Source organism: Equus przewalskii, chromosome 3 (genome assembly GCF_037783145.1).
Source record: "Equus przewalskii isolate Varuska chromosome 3, EquPr2, whole genome shotgun sequence".
Taxonomy (NCBI): Eukaryota; Metazoa; Chordata; class Mammalia; order Perissodactyla; family Equidae; genus Equus; species Equus przewalskii.
The window spans coordinates 42,529,864-42,544,134 of record NC_091833.1 but is presented as its reverse complement, the minus strand read 5'-3'; the positions used below and the strand labels follow the sequence as shown (position 1 = coordinate 42,544,134).

At 37.2% G+C, this 14,271-nt stretch overlaps 1 long non-coding RNA gene across 1 annotated transcript; it reads right to left on the bottom strand.

The window, feature by feature from the left end:
• Positions 1 to 10,461: 10,461 nt before the first annotated feature.
• Positions 10,462 to 12,906, bottom strand: LOC139082638 (uncharacterized). Its single transcript, XR_011538845.1, has 2 exons — positions 12,820 to 12,906; positions 10,462 to 10,691 (listed from the first exon to the last, which is right to left on the bottom strand). It is a non-coding gene; the product is annotated as an uncharacterized lncRNA (long non-coding RNA).
• Between the last annotated feature and the right edge of the window lie 1,365 nt (positions 12,907 to 14,271).

The following is a 14,271-nucleotide window of genomic DNA, read 5'->3' as shown; positions in this document are numbered from 1 at the left end:
TCAAATACTCTATTTCTTCTTAAAAAAAAATGCCGTTGAGAACAACCCAACACTTTCATACTCATCTGTATTGATCTATCATTTGCCTCCTCACCTTCCACATTGATAGGAACTATGTCTGGGCCAAACCATGTGGTTCCTTTATGAATTCATATCTTATTTATTCTCTAAATCAATAGAAATCAGTATAATTATGGATTCAGAATGGGCAGGTGCCATAGATGGGTAGGCATATTCATTAGTTCAGTCAGCAGCTATTTATTTATTGACTCCCTACTGTGTGCCATGTCACTGTTCTAGAACCTGGGGTGTAGAAGTGAAAAACAGACTGGGATTGCTGCCCTTAGGGAGTGTACATTCCTGTGGGGAGAGAAACATCAATGGATAAGATACATGTGTAAATCATATGGTGTATTAAAAATAATGATTACTGTTATTTGGAAAAATTAAGTGGGGAAGCTGAATATGGAAACCAGAGTGGAAATGATGGGGAGTTAGCATTTTAAATGGAGGAGGGGCTATTTAGAAAGTCCTCATGGAGAAGACGAAATACTTACAATATGTAGAATAAGATGGGGATATATTTAACCCTCTATCGCATAAGCACATATACCAGAATATCCTCATTTAACATTTTAAAGTAGTATGATGAAAGCCATATACTCTACCCTCTTGCCCTTAGGAATAGGAAAGACATTTTCCTCTTTCCAAATGACGTTGTTGCACTATCAGAAATCGGAAAGCTTCTTATGGAGCCAAACAAGTTGGATGTGACTCCCAGAGACTATCAATTCTGTAGCAGCTAGGCTAAAAGTAAATTTGCATTTGGCATAGTCTAACTTTATATGAGCCACAGTAAATGATTCCATCAAGAGTCCCTTAGGAGTACGTTTTGCAGTTCATGAGCTCAAAATGAGGCAGTGCTACTCACAATCATACATTCTGGAGAAGCCCATTGAGATCTCACTTCTTCCAAAAATGACCTCACCCGGAGCCTTCCCAAGCTGTGTGGACAGGTCTCTGTGAGTCTAAACCCTGGGTAGCAGCTAAATGGCCTGCTTGCGCTCTTGTCCGTGGCAGAGTTTGCTAATAAGTCACAACAGTTTTACCACAGAATACTGAGACACATCAAAATTCTTCTCAAGTTGAGCTTCTGGGCAGCCAGTACCAGTCTAGCTGAGATGGCTTTTAAGATAAAACAGAAATGTCTTCAGTCAATGGAGATATAAAACTCTTTCAAAAATTTGATTCTACCCATTGGTCCCCTACTGTTCACCTCCATGTGGACAGGGATGATCCTCCAAGTGGGCAAGAATATAATTCAACCCTTTAATTTCCATCACAGAATGTAAACTTGCTGCCAGACCATCTGGTATCTTTTCAATCACCAACATAGACATGTGTGTGCCAGGTCCTTGCCCAAGAGCTCAATCTTGCAATGACTATTATTCAGCTCCAGGCAAAATATGGTTGAGGCAAATGCTTCTCATCAATATGGATCTAAAAGACATGATACCAATTCATTTCTCTAGCTAGGTTCAAGTTACACCACTAGAAAATGACGCACTTGGGTTTACTGTTCCTTCGCGATGATTTGTTACAATTGATTCTCTTGTCAGCTTTCGGATTTTATCGATATACGTAATAGCTAAATGATGACACTTTCTGTATTTTGTGCAGATATTAAAGACATTGTTATTCAATATCTTTTATATGTGATAAATTATTTCTAAGGTCAAAAACTAGAAAATGTTTATTTTTCCTGAGAGCTAATCCTTTCCCTTTCAGATGACAAAAGCCATATTATTTTAGTTTACTTGCTACCTCAGCAGCCACAAATTTAAAACCTAAATTTAATTTTAAGTTGCAGCAAAATCTCCTCCATATTTTATAATTTAGCTCTCACCTTTCCTGCTGGCTATCTGTCTCTACTGACTCTGACCTTTTTTAAATACTATATGGAGAGTATGAGTTTTATTTCAGACATCTCCAATATATATAGAAGTAGGCACATGCATATTAGAAAGTAATAAATCCATACAGACTTTGCTTTGTGGATACTTCTAATGGAAACCACTATAATGGATACAGGTAACGAACACGTGGTGTGCCACTTCCAGTCACCTGTCTGGGCTACTGTAGACATCATCCAGCTGTTGAGAATATAGACTGCTGCCAGCTCACAGCTCTGCCCCTCACTGAGGCTTGCCCTCAGTATCAGGACATTACCTTGCTTTAGACTGTTCTCCCTAGAGGAGTGCTCATAGTCAATCTTAGGCTGCTGCAAGGGCATAAGAGCTCTGTCGTTCATTTCAATTCAGAGCACTTGAAAGGCCATTCTAGCTCCAGGGCTCCATGTGCAATCACAAGAGGCCTCACTTGCAACCACACTGTAGTTTGGCCTTGCCCTCTATTCGATTTTGTCCCTTTAACTACAAACAGGCCAATCTCTCCAGAGTACCAATAGATAAACCTTCTGCACACCACTCCCCATCTCAACTCGGTTTCCAGGAAACCCAACCTATCACCATCTCAGTCAGTTTCTTTTGTTTTTGTTAGACAAGAAGAGCATTTCCTAGATAATGCCAAGGCTAAACACAACGCTGATGAATTAATTCAGATGGTGAGTGGTGTTACCTCTTCTGGTTCAGTATGTTGTTTTGCCAAATAATACTGTGGACCTACTAAATGAACTTACCCTATCTAGTATGCATACTTTCTCTCAATCTTTTCAAAGCAAGTTTCCAGAATTTGTATAAGATATCAGTGGATACTAGAAATCTTTTTAATCATTTTGTTTGTTTGCTTGGGCTAGATCCTTAAAACCAAACTATAGAATCTCTATGACTGACTACTGAATTTGGGAAGATGGAGAGTTGTTACTGTAAATTTTTTATAAAATTAAAGAAAAGATGATTCTCTGAACACATAATTCTTCCATTAGTAAAACGTATATGTCATAGCATGATGTTAATCTTTGAGGCAAGAAAACTGATCATAAGTTTCAGGAATTACACTTCAGTTTATATTTCTAGTCCCAAGGCAATCTTTAAAATGACAACTTCGCCATTAGTTAATGTTTACAATTGATGAGTAAAATTAGTCCTCCTAAATGGACTTGGCATATTTAAGTAAAGTGTGGCATAAAGCAAGTTTATCTAAAATGAATGATGTGTTCTTGAAGCAACAGAAATTATGCTACTCCTACCATTCAGTTTGAGAAAAATTTTTTTAAAAGAATATAATTTTAAACCTTTAAGTTTAAAGATGTTACACAGTTTTTCAATTACAAGTGCATGAAACTGTTTGCTAAGAGTTTATTCATCAATTTTAAAACTTTTCTTTACAACCTTAAAACCATTCTTGACAAATATTGATTGTTGGGCAAAACTGGGAAATCCTACTTATAGTCTTTCATCTAAGAAATAATCCTTGAAATGAATGTAAAGATTTTTTATCTTCATTATTTCATTACACTTGTCAGGTTGCTAGCAATTTTAATTGCCTATGAATATAATGTAATATCTTTAAACAATTATTTATTTTTCTGCTGCTTTTATTAGTCAATTTATATATATCCTTTATAGAAACAATAGCAAATAAAGATAATATTTATCTGTTGGACTATCCTGAAATTGAATCATATTAAAAATAATTTAAAACATTTTTATGGTGAAATATTTAACGTCTACAGAAAGATATATGTAAAGCAAAAATTGTAACATTTTGCCCTATGCCTTCAGAGTTTTTTAAACGGTGAAACAAACTAGATGTGATTGAATCTTTTGTTACCTTTCCTATTTCTGGTCTCTTCTTTCCTTCCCACTGTCAATCACAATCCTAAAGATGATGTCTATCTTTCCTGTTCACATTTACTACATGGCTACATATCCATAAATGATATGTAGTATCATTTTGCGTATTTTTATGTTTTACACAAGTGTTTTCATATGATAGGCATCATTATGCAGCTTCCTTTTTGTCTTTTACTATTCTGTTTTTGGATTTTATTTCTTGTATTATGTGTAATACCTAGTACATTTAATTTAGCACCAATTGTGTCCCATTGTATGGATATACTGCCATTTATTTAACTGTTCTCTTAGGATAATTCAGTTTGTTTCTCTTCTGTTATTTTGTTGTGTAAGTGCATGTGTGTCTGTGTTTCTTTAACAAATAATACTATAGCTAGTCCTTATATATGGTACACATGTGCAAAATTTTCCCTTGAATATATTGGACGTATACCTAGAAGGGAAATTGTGGAAGACAGACTAGGCCAATTTATTAGATAACACAAAATTAAGAACCAGGTTATTTTACATATTTACACACCTAAATTAAGGTTATAAAACTACCAGTTTCTCAACATTTCTTTCTATTAGAATTTCAAACATAGAAATTTTGTAGTCTTCTAGTTCTGATTTTTAAAGAATTTTTATTCATCTGCTATGAATTTATCTTTCAGTTATCATTGTTGCCTGTCTTTCTCAGCATGGATCTTCTTTATGTTTTATTTGCTTATTTTCATTTAGTGACTCATTCTGATTAAGAAGTATCCTTTGTGTCTCTGTTCTGTCTCCCTCTCTCTGCCTTCTCGTCTGCTCTCTCACCTCCCCTTCCATCTCTCGCCCCCCAGGCATTCTCTCTATTCTCTCATTCTGTCTAGATTCAGCCCTGATTGAGGGTTGGTTCTGCAGTTGCCTCCACTTCTACCTTCCAGGATTGTTATTCAAAAGCCAGTTTTTATATTTCCACTCAGAGATGATATAAGAGAACCCAGTCACTCAGAAAGAAGATTGGCTCAATTTTCTCTATCGTTTCTGTCCTCCTGCCTCCCTGGACGTGCAGCTTCATTTTACCTGAAACCCCAGGCAGCTGTTGGAAGATGGTTTTCTCTTTTGTCTTCCAAACTCCTTTGTAAGTGGGAGACCTCTTCTAACATCCTGGTTTCAAGCACTAAGCCTTCTTTTGGTCATCCTGTCTAGCAAGGGGCACGTTTATTCCCTTCACCTCATCACCGTCTAGCAATCCGGTACACCCACAGCTTCAGGCTGGCTCACTGTTTGACTTTTATGTTTTGATATGTGGAAATATTTCTCTTCTTTTTGAGTTTAGTTATATCTTTTTAAATTTCTATTTTTACAATTTATCTGTAATTGATAAATCTTGGAGTAGGAGGGAAAGGAGGAAAAAAGGTCATACTTTTATAATACTATCCTGATTTCACATTATCTTGATAACTGCTTTTCAGTTCGTATGTCATAGATGCATCCTTGCTTCAATACACCTACAATTATATTATTCTCTGGTGACTCTGTAACAGACCTTCATACGGATGTGCCTTAGTTTACTTAAATAATTTACTATAGTCAATATTTATATATTTCCACATTTTGTTACCATAAAAACACTGCAGTGAGGACCTTTTGATAAACATCTTTTATGCATTTGTTCAATTATTCTTTTAAGATAAAATCCTAGAGGCAGAATTTGAGGGTTAAAGATGCATATCTTTGAAACTGGAAAATAAAATATAGAAAAAGTTTTCAAAAACATTATTTTATATTTAAAATTGGAAAATAAAATTTAGAAAACTCTTCCCATATTAACTAAGTCATTATTTGGATTTCAATCTCAGAGAAAATTAAATGGGTGATATCGCAATCAATTAATCAATTAAAAAGAAGTGACAAGTGTTTATTCAGAACTGTATTATATACTATACATATTACAAGAAAATAGTAACTTTTATGTTTAAAAATTGAAACTTTTATTTTCTCAGAACTTATTTACATTTTAAAAAATTACTAAGGACATCAAAGTACTGTTTTTAATGCTGACAATATCTGTCAATATTTACTACATTAAAAATGAAAACTAAGAAGCTTTAAATTATTCATACATTGATTTATTTAAAAATAACTTGAATAGTCTTATTTCTTGTTAATATAAATAACACTTTTTTAAAAGTAAAATGCTATTTTCTAAAACAAAAAATAATTAACATTAAGAGTGGCTTTGCTTTACAATTATCCAAATCTCTTTAATGTCTTACTTAATGGAAAACATCTGGATTCTCATAACTGCTTCTGCATTCAATCTGTTGTGGAAGTTTTCTGGATTGAAACATGTGAAGAAATTCAGCTTATCATCCGGTTGAAAAAGGAAAAGTATGTTTACAATGTTAATAATGGACAGTCTATCACTATACCAAACTCGAAACATGGTGTTTCTTAAATGTAATTTGAAATCTGAAACCAGAAAGCAGAAACAATTTGTCATACTCTGTTTTGTTAAAATCTTTTGTTTTCTCTTCACTTGGAACAGATCTTGGAATATCCTTCATCGGTCATTTGGGGAGCATTACTTCACTGGGTTATGCACATCTTACAAATGTTGACACATGCCATTATATGATTACAACAACAACAACAAATCACATTTGTTACTCTCACACCAATCTCATCAGAAATGTCTTTAGTATTGGAAAGCTATCAAACTCACATTGGTGGATACAAGTGTTCTAAAATTATGTTTTTTACTCCCAATTTCAAATTTTATCATTGGCAAAAAAAAAGTACTATTGATTGTTTTCCTGAGAGTGAAAGGTCATTTTAAAGAATATATCTGTTAAATATCCAAATCTGAATAGACATTGTTCATCAGTTTTTTCAAATGAAGTGATGTTCCATGAAGAAGTAGCTAGGTTAGTTTGCAACGGAAAGAATTGCACATGTGCTTTTCCTTTAGACAACCGTTGTATTTCAGTATGCAGAAATGCTTTATGTGCACTTCTCATTTCATCATATAGCTGAGATGTGGAGAGTGCATTAAGGGCAGTAAGAAGACCTTCTTGGGTAGTCCATTTGGAAAGCTGTTGCACTAATCTAGGCAGAAGATGAAGATAGCCTTGAGTAAGTGAAGAGAACACCTTTGAGAGATATTCAAGACTTAAAATTGTCAGAATTTGGGTGATTGGATGTGGGAGTGTGGGAACGGCTCGTGTCGAGGACGATTCACTCCTTTCTGGCTTGGGCAGTCGGGTGGAGGGTAGTGCCATTGAGATCAGGAATGCAGTGGGTAGGGGTAGGTTTGGGAGGGGTGAAAGTTTTCCTCAGCCCTCTTAGGGTCTGTGGTTAGGTCTAAAAATTAAGCTGACAAAGACAAAGACAGATTAACAGAGGGTTACAGATTAACAGATCACGTGACACGGGAGCCTTCATAAGGAAATGAAGATCTGAAGAAATAATTAGATCTGTGTACTTTTATTTTAGGCTTGATGAAGAGTGGACAGTCATGGAGGAATATGATAGGTTAAGGAATATCAAGCAATTATAGTAAACTCTGGGAAGTTTAGCAAAGCCTGTTTACTAAGATTCTTTTTGGCATTCCTTTGTCATCAGAGTTAAGGATGCTCCTTTCCTCCAGGATAGAGAGGGCATCTCTCACATGAGAATTTTATGGCCTGTTTCAGGGAAGAAGGGCGAGGTGCACAGTGGAGGGGGCGAGGGGGGTTTGCTGTGGTCAGAGTGACCTTCCCGCTTCTACTGTTGTCTCAAACCCTTTCGGCTTGAAATTGAAATATTCTGTATGCCAAGGTGTCATATCTTGGGGTAGTTTGTCCTGATCCCCATCAAGTTCATTTTTTAATAAGATGAATTTAACAGGCTTGAAAGAGATCTTGGGAAGTTATGATAAAGACTCAAATGGGAAACACAGAAGAGAAAGGAGAGATCGGGCCTCTATCTGCAGATCTGGTGAATGCAAGTCCTGAGCACGAAAGTGATCACTCAGGCAAGAGCGTGGGGTAGGAGGACAAGAGGGACTAGGAGAAAATGCAAAGAACACATCATTTAAGCATGGAAAAGGATACTGAGGACCAAGGACTAGAGGGGTGGGAGGGATCCCACTGGAGGGGTCAATGTTGGCCAGTGTCCCTGCAGTCAGGTAAGAAGTGGACAGGGATCAGCTACCTTACCAGCAGAGAAGACTGTAGTAATCTCAGCCAGAACAGGTTCCTGGGAATTGCTGAGCAGAAGCCAGATGAAGAATAAGATATTCTAGGGGAGAGTCTTCAAAATATCTAGGAAAATGGTGGCCCTGTTCTTTAAGGGCCATTTGTATCCACCATGTGGTGTGAGCCATCTACAGCCTATACAGTGCACATCAAGTAATTCAGGAGCAAGTACCCGAGGCAACAAACTGGCCAACTTTCAGACTATGGGCTGTTTCTTTCAGGTAAAGACCCTGGGGAAGATATCTGGTTGAAAGTGGGCAGAACACTGGATCACTACAGGTTGCAAAATGGGTATATTTTGGAATATAAAAAGAAACAGAGATCTCAGAAAATCCAGAGGCTGGATGCATCTGTGAAAATGATGATGGGCAACAACTCCATAACTGCTGTTTATCATTTGCATAAGATAGGAATAATAAAGTGTGAAGAATGCTGTTAGTCCAAGACTACTGAAGAAGGAAAGAGGAAGAGGTGAACAGACTCAAAAAACCAGAACATTGTTATGAGAGGAGAGGAAAATGAAGAAGCTGAAGGCCAAGCTTCACACAGATAATAGCCCAAACTGGGTAGATCACAGCCAAATACTCAGAGAAGAAGGAGTAGATGAAAATGAAACATTGCACTTAGAAGGTTTACTTCATTCTACTCCAGTCGGGATGTAGATGCTAGAGACCCCACACAACCGAAATTGCTTTATGGTGAGGCTGAGGGATGACATCCAGAACAACTCGCACGCTGTCTCTTTCGAGAAAGCTTGTGAGTTTGGTGTTTTAACCCCAGACACAATTTAGACTTCATGTGGCCATAAACACAAATTTGGATTCTAAGAGTAAATGAACTTTCGTTTTTCTTTTTCTTCTTCTCTCCTCTCTTTCCCTCTGCTTGCCTTTTCCCTTTATTCTTTTTCTTTTCATTTGTTGAGCTGGTTACCCAAAATACACTCCCTAGTTTCCACCAATTTTGAGATTCTTAGCTTCTACCCAGTTGAGTATATGATCGCATTTGCAGACCTTGGGCAAAGCAAGCTGCTAAGAAATGCATTATGGGAATGATTGGAAAGGTTATCGACTCTCAGCTCAGGCAGAGTGTGATTTCTTCCATACCACAGAGCTTGGCACATCCCTCCAAGCTCTTACTTAGCCTATCCTGGAGGACCTCTGGAGTTGAAAAGCTCACTTCCTCCATCCCTGAAACCGATGCCCATTAGAGCATTCCTTCATCATACTGCACCAAATTTGGACTTCTTTAATTTATTTTTAAGACCCCAGTAGAAGAACGGATTATGAATGAGAGTGTTTTGTATTCTTTACTATGATCTTATAAATTCTTTTTTTCTTTTAAAGTATGATGTATATATTAAATACTTGGTCCACTCAAAAAGAAAAAAAGAAGGCAGAACTCAAGATTGTAGATTTCATATAATTAGTCAATTGATCAAGTTAACAATTTTTATTCCTACAACATGCTTAAGTGAAAATGGATTTTTTTTCCCTGCGAGTGCATGGCCAGGGAGAATATGATAGTTTACACTAATATAGTTTGGTGCCACTGCCTTTGTCAAGCTAAGGAAACAACAGTTTTACCCACCATTGCCTTTTATCATCAGTGCAAATGTCAACACAATGAAAAAGTCAAATAGCATCTTGACATTATTATGAAAATAGTTTTGACCTCATAGATGCTTGAAATTGTCTCAGGAGTCCTCAAGAGTCAGTGAACCACTCTTTGAGAACAACACCTGTAGGAAAAGGAGCCATGCTTAGAAACGAAATAATCAGGGAAACTAACATCAGCTTTTGTATGGACATTTCAAATGCAACTTCTTGCATCCTACTATTCTTCTTAAAGAATGATCTACCCTAACTCCTCAAAGTCAATGATTTTCTTACACGCTGAGGTTTTGTGATTCTTTAGAAATGCTCACAGGACATTCAATATCAGATCACTAATAACTGCCTGTCACTTCTGATGCAAGGTCGTGTTTAGTTCGGCTATATGTGTGCACCCTCCTTTGTCTATCCTGACTGAAGCTGTAGATTCTGTGTTTGGAATAAGGATGGCCTGCACCTCAGCTAATAGGAAACATAATTCTGTCTTGATGCATGACAACTTAGCAATTTGATTTTTGAAATTTGCACTCAGCTAACACTTAATATATGGCACCAATTATTTAAGATGTGTTGAATCATATTTCCCCAGTGTTTGCATAATAATTAAGCAACTTCTGAAAATGGTGTTTATGTTTTGAGTTAATATTTTAATATAGCTTCCAAAGATGCCTAATTTAGGATTGGCTACTGGGAGAATCTGACTCTCATTCATTACTTAATTAGTGGAAGGGAGTTATGAGCAACACAATAGCATAAGAATTAAATATTAGTGTCATAAGGAAGAAATAATGAAGCTGTAATGACTGGTAACTCACCTATCTTGGAAAGAAATAAGTAGTCAAAATTAGATGTATTGTATTCTTCACTACCCCTCCCCAAACTCCCCCAAATCCATGCAGGTAGAAAATGTCCAGAGTTCACAAACGCCACCCCTCTGCATGGTTTTCCTCCCTGTGTTTGCCATCATTTCCAGTCAGCTTCAGCTCTCTTCTGTTCCAGCAACTGTAGCAGTTAGGCCACTTGGGTTCCAAACACCAGAAACTCATTCTGTTTTATTTAACCTTAGAAAAATAATGAATTTATTGGAAAGATGTTTGCTAAACTAGTAATAGGTAAATCTATTATGATTCTTACAAGATGTATATTATTTCTTTTGTCAAAATTCAGGTAATTTAAGATTCTATTCCTAATAGATTACATAGAAGATTAGATACAATTTTATAAATAGTCATCTGATCTGCATCCATTTTCATAACTCTACATTGTTATTTCTTTTCCACAATAACTGCCAGAAAACACATTTTTAAAAATGACTGACAAAACAAGTTGATGATTGAACAAGTTGTTGTTTTAACTATTGACAGTGCTTCGTGATTCTGGCATTGTGAAGCACCCCACTATTTATAAGCTAGTCATTATCTCCGCACTATAAATAAAGATAGAGGATTCAGGCTAATAAGCATTAATTGACTACACTCCTTGCCCAAGATACAGTGCCAAGAACTGAGGAAATATAGCTCCTGGCACAAAAAAGCGTTGAATTCTGCTAGGGAGAGAGGTGTACAAGGCAAACTGTAATGCTAAGTAGTCTGCAGTAAACATTACAATGCAGATTTAAGGATATTTGATGGGAGGTCAGAGGAGGAAAAAATTGTCTTTGACTGGGAAGAGCATCTGACATCCTCATATAAATGCTGCATCTTAAATAAAGAATGAATTTTGACACTGAGGATGATGAGATAAACAAGCCAAGCCAAGACACACTTAAGTAGTTGCCAACACCTGGTCATGCGATCATATCAGAAAATATGCAGTAGCCCGGGGTACGGGGCATGTGACATGCAAAGGCATTGTGGAACGTGGGGAGAAAAAAGTAAAAACAATACAAAGAAAGGAGCACATTCAAGTGCATTCTGGAAATTATTTCTGTTTCTCTGTTTGTGTCTTTCTGCTTGGAGTCTCAGTGCAAGTAAATTACTCTCTCCCTGTAGATCCAAAATAGATTCTGGAGAGAGGAAATTTTATTGGTCCATTAATATGATCTTTCTTTTTGGAAAAGAGTGTGGTAGCTATAAGGGAGGATAGGGCTAACTGAGTATCTTTTTTTAAAGTTTATTCAACAAATATTGGTTATTTAATATGACCAAAGATGGAGCTGAGTGCTAAGAGTACAATGGTGTGGAAAATGGAAGTGATTCTTGTCCTGATGTAATGTATGTTTCATTCTGGGAAATGGGCATTATGTAACTGTAGAAATGCTTAGTTATAAACGTGATAAATGCTCTGAAGGAAAAATTTAGAGTGTGATTGAAGGTGATTGCAGGTATTTCTGACATTTCAGAAGTCAGGTTGACGTTTACATTTCTCTCAATGTTACCACTGAGAGTTTCTAGACTAAATTATCATTTGTGTATACCGTTTATGTCTCCTAACAGCAATGTGATGTTCAGGAAAGAGTGTGAACTTTGGAGTTTGTATTTTGGTTAAAATTTGGGCTCAGCTAATCATTGCCTACTTACTTTTCTCCGGTCTTATTTGTCTGTAGAGACAATAATTCCCACCTTATAAGGTTGTTGTCAGAATTACTATATGTAAAGGTCCATAGATGGAATTCTCATGTTAATTACTAATAAAAACTATCACCATCAGCTTGGACTTCCAGTAGACTTTCAAGATAATACAAGTTATTATTCAGAAAACATATCTCTTAAACTGTGCCAGCTGAAATATTTACAAGGTAAAAGCAGATCGTTGACCATGTTAGGGTTTAAGGTTGATAGTTAATCAAATACCCTCTCCTATCCTGTCTCCATCCTCTATAGTTAAGAACTATTTGAGAAATAAATGAAAGAGTGTACTTTTAAATGTCAGTTGTGTTTCTGAAAGTGCTGGAATGGAGAACATGACTAGAATCTAGAGTCAAATTGGTTCCCGACTATTATCTGCCCCTCACCATCCCGTTCTAGACTTTGCGGTGATTCATTTGAGGGAAAGTTTGGGTCTGCAAAGCAGGCAAACACTACCTACATAAAGATAAGGGTAACTATTACAGAATGGCTATCTGCTCTTTGCAACTTGGTAAGAGGGGCCTAGTGAAAACTGTCTCCAGACCTGCCTCTTAGCAGTGAGCCTGGCTGGATCAAGGTGTGTACTTCAGAAGGAAGCAGACACACAGCAGAAGACACCTACCTGTTCAGGGGTGATGCTACTCTTAAAGACAGACAGAATGAGGCTGAGACACACATGTTCAGTTCCCTCAGTGTCACCACACTATACATCTCCCAGGAAACATGACAACAGGCAAATAGAATTGTCCCAAAGATCTGTCAAGTGCGATAAGAATGAGGGCAATCTAGACCAGGGGTCAATGGAATTACTCGGGCTGAAAGGTGAAAAAGAAGGAGGACACCACGGACAAATTTGACCAACTTCACACTTTGGCCTAACACCACCCTTCACTGTGTTACTCCAAAGCAAGTTTGCTTTCCACCTTGGCTGGTGAGAGAGTCGTGCAGAGACTTAGACCCAGGCTATGTCCAAAAGAATGGCAGCTTCTGTTAGGAATGAAGGTATGAGAATCACCGAGCCACCTGCGGTTATGGAGAGGACATAAAGTCAGTGAAGACACCGTTCACATACTTACCAGTTTCATTATAAAACCAGCCCTACTCACATTTAACACTTGATCTTTAGAGTGTGGACCATAAAATCTTGCTCTTGTAATTTACCATGTAAATCTTGCCTTTCCAACTAGCTTAGCAAGTGCACCTGGAGTAGGAGCTGGTTTTCGACATCTGTAGATGATGTGAATCTCAGCCCACCAACTCAGGAATACAAGAACTATTCATGCCTTTCTTTGTTTAGATCAGAGGTGAAACCAACTCTTCTTATGATCTCGCCAAATTGGTAGAAATTTTAGTCTTGGAAATGTTAGGTTATTCCCTTTTCTTATGTTCACACTAATTCAGGAGTCTAATTGTGTTTAGAAAATGGATGAAGGATCTCTAATCACAAGGCCATTTTGTTCATCTCTCACCAATCGGTGCCAAAATCTCCACACCCGCCCGGTCCCTGACTGCTGACCTCCTTTTAATCTCAGCAAGTTTATCCCTTCTCTACCTTTTCATTTTTCTTCTCATTCTGTCCTTCAAAGGTGTGGCCCTTCACAGGTGCTTAGGCTCCTCAAAGACTTTCGACCTCAGAGAGAAAGGAAAGATCTATTGTCTCTAATAACTTCCGATTTCCATTCTATGATAGAATCTCTAAGTCAAGGAACTACTGCTGGAGCCTGGAAGAAAAGAAAACATCTGTGGAGACCAGATGCACAAGTCTTTGCGGCAAGATACATACTTCACAACTCGCTCTTCTGTTATTTCTCACTTTCAAGGCTACTTCGATGCTATATCTCAGTTTTACCTTTACAAATATGATGTGTTGGGCAAGAAGCACAAGATACAATTGCAGTATGGCACTCTAGACTGCAAAGCACAAAGCAGCCACCTGTGAAACCAATGTCAGGTTTTGCAGTTCATAAAGAAATTAGCCTACACTTCTGACAAGGGCCCTTGGGAGGTCTCCAGGGATTTGTGACTGTCTTCCTTTTAATTGGACTAGCCTGTGCCACGACACTAGCATTTTCAA